The following is a 5,367-nucleotide window of genomic DNA, read 5'->3' as shown; positions in this document are numbered from 1 at the left end:
CGGCCTGGGGAGCAAGCGAAGGGGCGGGCCGGGGCGGGGCCTCCGAGCTGCGGCACGGGGGCGGGGCGGGGCGCGGGCGAGCGGCGGAACTGCCCTGCGCGGCCCCGCCCCGTGCCCTCGGCGGCGCCCCGCCCCGCCCCGCCCCGCTCCTCCTTTCATTCATCTTTCCCAGAGCGACAGCTGTCCACTCTGCGCAGCAAGGCGAAGATGCGTATGCCGAAAACTGCGGCATAGGTGGGATTCATGCTCTGATGGGGCAACCTAGGGGACCTCAGTTTCCCCGCGGAGAGCTCCTCTGCCCCAGGCTTGCTGGCTGGAGGCCAAGAACTGCGACTGGACCCGGAGAAGACTTTGTGGACCCTGAGGATCATAGTTATTGCCTCATGGAGAGGCGCTGGCCAAGTCCTCTCCCTCTCTGAGGCCTGCAGTGAGGGCAGGCCCCGGCAGGGAGTGAGCAGGCCCCCACCGGCTAGGCAGGGCGCTAAAGGAGCAGGACCTGGGGGAGACTGTGACAACTGGGGTCAAGGATTTGCTCCTCCCAGTGCTGGAGACCTGGAGCTGGCTCCGCCCTGCTCAGGGTTCTGGACAAGGCACAGCTGAACCGGGTTTTGGCTGAGTAAAGTGGCCAGAGCAACTGGGCGGTCCCCAAAGCACAAATGCTCAGTCCAGCACCGGAAGCGTGGAGCACTGTGCCTACAGGAATCTCAGAATGCTGGACGTGGGGAGGGGGTGACCCTATATCTCCGAGGCCCACCCTCCCCCTTCATCCCACTGCCTGGGAGCCTGCTTAGGGAGAGGTTGAGCCACATACCCAGGCTCCCTCGGTGAACCAGGGGCAGAGCTGCCCATGCTCCAGCTCAAGCCATCAAGGTTGTATAGACACTCTCTAGTCAGGGCTTGGTCCTGTGGCTTGCAAAGTGTGGGTACTCACCCCCGGATGCAAAACAATTACCTGGAGGAGGGAACAAAATATTATAATCTTTCTTTCATTCTATTATTGATCCACTGCTTTGTTCCACAAAGGATGTCTGCAAGGTTTGATTTGCATTTCCCTGATGATTAATGATGTTGAGCATCTTTGTCCATCTGTATGTCTTCTTTGGAAAGTATCTATTCAGATCCTCTGCCCATTTGACTTACTTTTAAATTAGTTATTTATTTTTATTTTTTAAATGGAGGTACTGGGCCTTGAACCCTGGACCTCATGCATGCTGAGCATGCACTCTACCACTGAGCTATATCCACCCCCACTCCCACCCATTTTAAAAATCAGGGTTTTGTTGTTGTTGTTGTTGTTAAGATGTATGAATTCTTTGCATATATTTGATATCAACCCCTTATCAGATATATGATTTGCAAATATCTTCTCCCATTCAGTAGGTTGCCTTTTCATTTTGTCCACAGTTTCCTTCACTGTGCAGAAACTTTTTAGCTTGATGTAGTCTGATTTCTTCATTTTTGTTTTTGTTTCCCTTGCCTTTGGATTCAGACCCACAAAAACATGGCTAAGACTGATGTCAATGAGGTTACCACCTATGTTTTCTTCTAGGAATTTTATGGTTTCAGTTCTTACATGCATGTCCTTACCATTTTGAGTTAAATTTTGTGTATTTGTGAGATAGTGGTCTAGTTTCATTCTTTTGCTGTGGCTGTCCAGTTTTCCCAACACCATTTATCCTTGCTAGAATTTTTATTTCTAATTAGAAAGAAGGTAGGCTTATAAAATACTTAATATTCAGATAGATGCTGGTGCCCTCACTCTGTCTGTGGGTCAGATAGCTCTAAAGCACTTATAGTAAAGTGTCCCAAGGAGACGTTGAGGTCCTCGGAGGCTGTAGAGCAACATTTTTGCTTGTTTGTTGCTTTCATATAGTGTACATGTCAGGCAGGGTCCTGGCAGGAAACACTCAGTGGGGATTACTGAGTAGAGTTTAATTCAGGGGATTTTATAGTGGACTAGGCAGAGGTACAGGGAACCCACAAGGACAGGCACAGCCTCAGGGGTGGCAGCAGTTACAACCTCTGGGTGAAGGGGCTTGGGAGAGGGCCCCAGTGCAGGGCACAGGGGATACTGAGTGGACCTAGAGGGACCAAAACTCAAAATGAATTAAAGACCGAAATACAAGACCAGATACTCTAAAACCCCCAGAGGAAAACATAGGCAGAACACTCTTTGACATAAATCACAGCAATAATTTTTTTTGAACCGTCTCCTAGAGTAATGGAAATAAAAGCAAAAATAAGCAAATGGGACCTAATTAAACTTAAAAGCTTTTGCACAGCAAAGGAAACCATAAACAAGACAAAAAAACAACCTATGGAATGGGAGAAAATATTTGCAAATGATGAGACTGACAAGGGATTAATTCCCAAAATATATGAACAGCTCACACACCTTAATATCATAAAAACAAACAACCTAATCAAAAAATGGACAGAAGACCTAAATAGACATTTCTCCAAAGAAGACATCCAGATGGCCAACAGACACAAGAAAAGATGCTCAACATTGCTAATTATTAGAGAAATGCAAATCAAAACTACAATAAGGTATCACCTCACACCAGTCAGAATGACCATCATTAAAATGTCTACAAATAATACATGCTGGAGATGGTGTGGAGAAAAAGGAACCCTCCTACACTGTGGGTGGGAATGTAAATCAGTGCAGCCACTATGGAGGACAGTATGGAAGTTCCTTAAAAACTAAAAATAGACTTACCATATGATCCAGCAATCCTACTCCTGGGCGGGTATCCCGAGAAAACTCTAATTTGAAAATACAACTGCACCCCAGTGTTCACAGCAGCACTATTTACAATAGCCAAGACATGGAAGCAAACTAAATGTCTATCGACAGATGAATGGGTAAAGGAGATGTGGTATTATATACAGTGGAATACTACTCAGCCATAAAAAAGAATGGACCAATGACATTTGCAGCAACATGGATGGACCTAGAGATGATCATATTAAGTGAAGTAAGTAAGACAGAGGAAGACAAATATCATATGATATCACTTATATGTGGACTCTTAAAAAAAAGACACAAATGAATTTATTTACAAACCAGAAATAGAGTCATAGACATAGAAAACAAACTATGGTTACCAAAGGGGAAAGAGATGAGGGAGGAGTAAATTAGCAGTTTGTGATTAACATATAAACACTACTATATACGACAGAGATAAACAACAAGGACCTACAGTATAGCATAGGGAACTGTACTCAATATCTTGTAATAACCTATAATGAAAAAGAATATATATATATGTATAACTGAATCACTTTACTGTACACCTGAAACTAACACAACATCGTAAATCACCTATACTTCAATTAAAAAAAAGAAGAGCTCTGGTTTGGTATGTGTTAAATTTTAGGTACCCATTTACCATCCAAGTGGCAAATATATACATGATGTTTGCTCAAAAATATTTTGCTGATAGGGTTCATGATAAAAGTTTTCTACATGAGGGGTCAAGAACCCTTTGGGAAAGACTCACTTACTCCAGGTCAATGATTAGGATTTGTCAAAACTTACCAAATTAGTGCCTGGTGAACACAAGATGCTGACAAGCAAGAGGCTCCATGGGGACACTGTCACAGGATGAGTCCGAGACTGTGACCCAAGGCGGGGGCCAGACCCCAAATTGTCCTGCCCTAGGGACAAAAAGAGAGCTGGCATCACGGGATCCCAGCTGTCAGACCCAGTTTGCCCCCTCCTCGCTCACGGTGGGTGACCTCACCCAGACATGTGGCTCAGGGACTCCCCTGCCCTCTCCTTGAACTGCAGATACAAGGACCCAAATGTCTACTTGGCATCTTCACCTGAATGGCAAATGGGCCCCTCAGTGCAACACCAGGCTCTTCATTTGTGCCCAGAGCTGCTCCTCCTCAGGTGTTTCTCATCTCAGGACATGACATCTCCGTCCTTTAGTCGTTCAGTCAAAACTCGAAGAGGTCCTTGACTTCTTGTCTCTCCCTATTCCTTTTCCTTGCACCTCCTACTGGCTCTCTGTACAAAAGATCCAGAATTTCACCACTTTTCCCTCCTCCTTGGTCTAGCTGTACAGTCCATGTCACCAGTGACCCAGAGCCTCTGAACACGTGGGTCAAAGTGTGACATTTCTTTGTTTTCACACCCAAAGCCCTTACTTCAGCTCTTATGGGACCTAGCCCCTGGCTACCGCTTTGCCTTTATCTCTTCTTGCCTTTGCTCTGTCTTGTTAACCATGGTGCACTTCTCTACAATTCTAACTTCCCGAGCATCTGTTCATCACAGGGCCTTTGACCTGAGATCAGGTGCCCCCAGCCATCCCAAGTAACTGAACATTCTTTCTCACCCTGTCTCCTTCCCTGGCTTTTAATCCTCATAACGCTGATTCACCTGACATTAGAGCTGATTGTTTATTCACTGTATTAGTTTCCTATGGATGCTGTCATGAATTGCTTGGTGGCTTAAAAACAACAGAAATTAATTTTCTTACAGTTTTGGAGGCCAGGAGTCCCAAATCAGTTTCATTAGGCCAAAATCAAGGGACACATTCCTTCCAGAGGCTCTAAAAGGTAATCTGTTCTTTTTCCGTTCCAGCTTCTTCTCTTTTTAAAATTGTGGTTAAAAGAAAAAAACAAAAAACACATATTATAAATTTATCATCTTAACCAATTTTGTTTTTGTTTTTTGTTTTCCCTTAACGGGGGCACTGGGGATTGAACCCAGGACCTCATGCACACCAAGCATGTGCCCTGCCACTGAGCTACACCCACTACTCCCTCATCTTAGCCATTTTTGAATGTACATTTCAATAGTGTTAAGTACTATTGTGTAAGTTGGATATTAACCTATATCAAATGTAGGGTCTGAAAATATTTTCTCCCATTTCATAGGCAGCCTCTTCACTCTGCTGATGGCTTCCTTTGCTGTGCGGAATGTTTTGAGTTTGATGCCATCCCGTTTGTCCATTTTCACTTTGCTGTCTGGGCTTCTGGGGTCATATACAAAAAATCATTGCCCAGACCAATGTCAAGAAGCTTTTCCCCTATGTTTTCTTCTAGTGGTTTTACAGTTTCAGGTCTTATGTTGGTCTTAATCCAATTTTGAGTTGATTTTTGTGTATAGTGTGAGATAAGGGTCCAATTTCCTTCTTCTGCTGCTGGATATTCAGTTTTTCCAGCACTGTTTATGGAAGAGACTATCCTTACCCCAGTGATTGATGCATTGTGTGTTTTCAGTACCCTTGTTGAAGATCAGTTGATCATAAATGCATGGATTTATTTCCAGGCTCTCTATTCTGTTCCATTGGTCTGTATGTCTCTCTCTCTCTCTCTTTTAGAATTACTGTAGCTTTGTAATATATTTTGAAA

The 5,367-nt window shown here is 44.5% G+C and overlaps 1 non-coding gene across 1 annotated transcript; it reads right to left on the bottom strand.

Moving 5' to 3' along the window:
• Window positions 1-4,698: 4,698 nt before the first annotated feature.
• Window positions 4,699-4,770, bottom strand: TRNAT-GGU (transfer RNA threonine (anticodon GGU)). The gene has a single exon. It is a non-coding gene; the product is annotated as a tRNA-Thr (tRNA).
• Between the last annotated feature and the right edge of the window lie 597 nt (window positions 4,771-5,367).

This window comes from Camelus bactrianus, chromosome 18, assembly GCF_048773025.1.
Source record: "Camelus bactrianus isolate YW-2024 breed Bactrian camel chromosome 18, ASM4877302v1, whole genome shotgun sequence".
NCBI classification, from domain to species: domain Eukaryota; kingdom Metazoa; phylum Chordata; class Mammalia; order Artiodactyla; family Camelidae; genus Camelus; species Camelus bactrianus.
The sequence above is the reverse complement of the archived record's forward strand: the minus strand, read 5'-3'. Positions and strand labels throughout refer to the sequence as shown.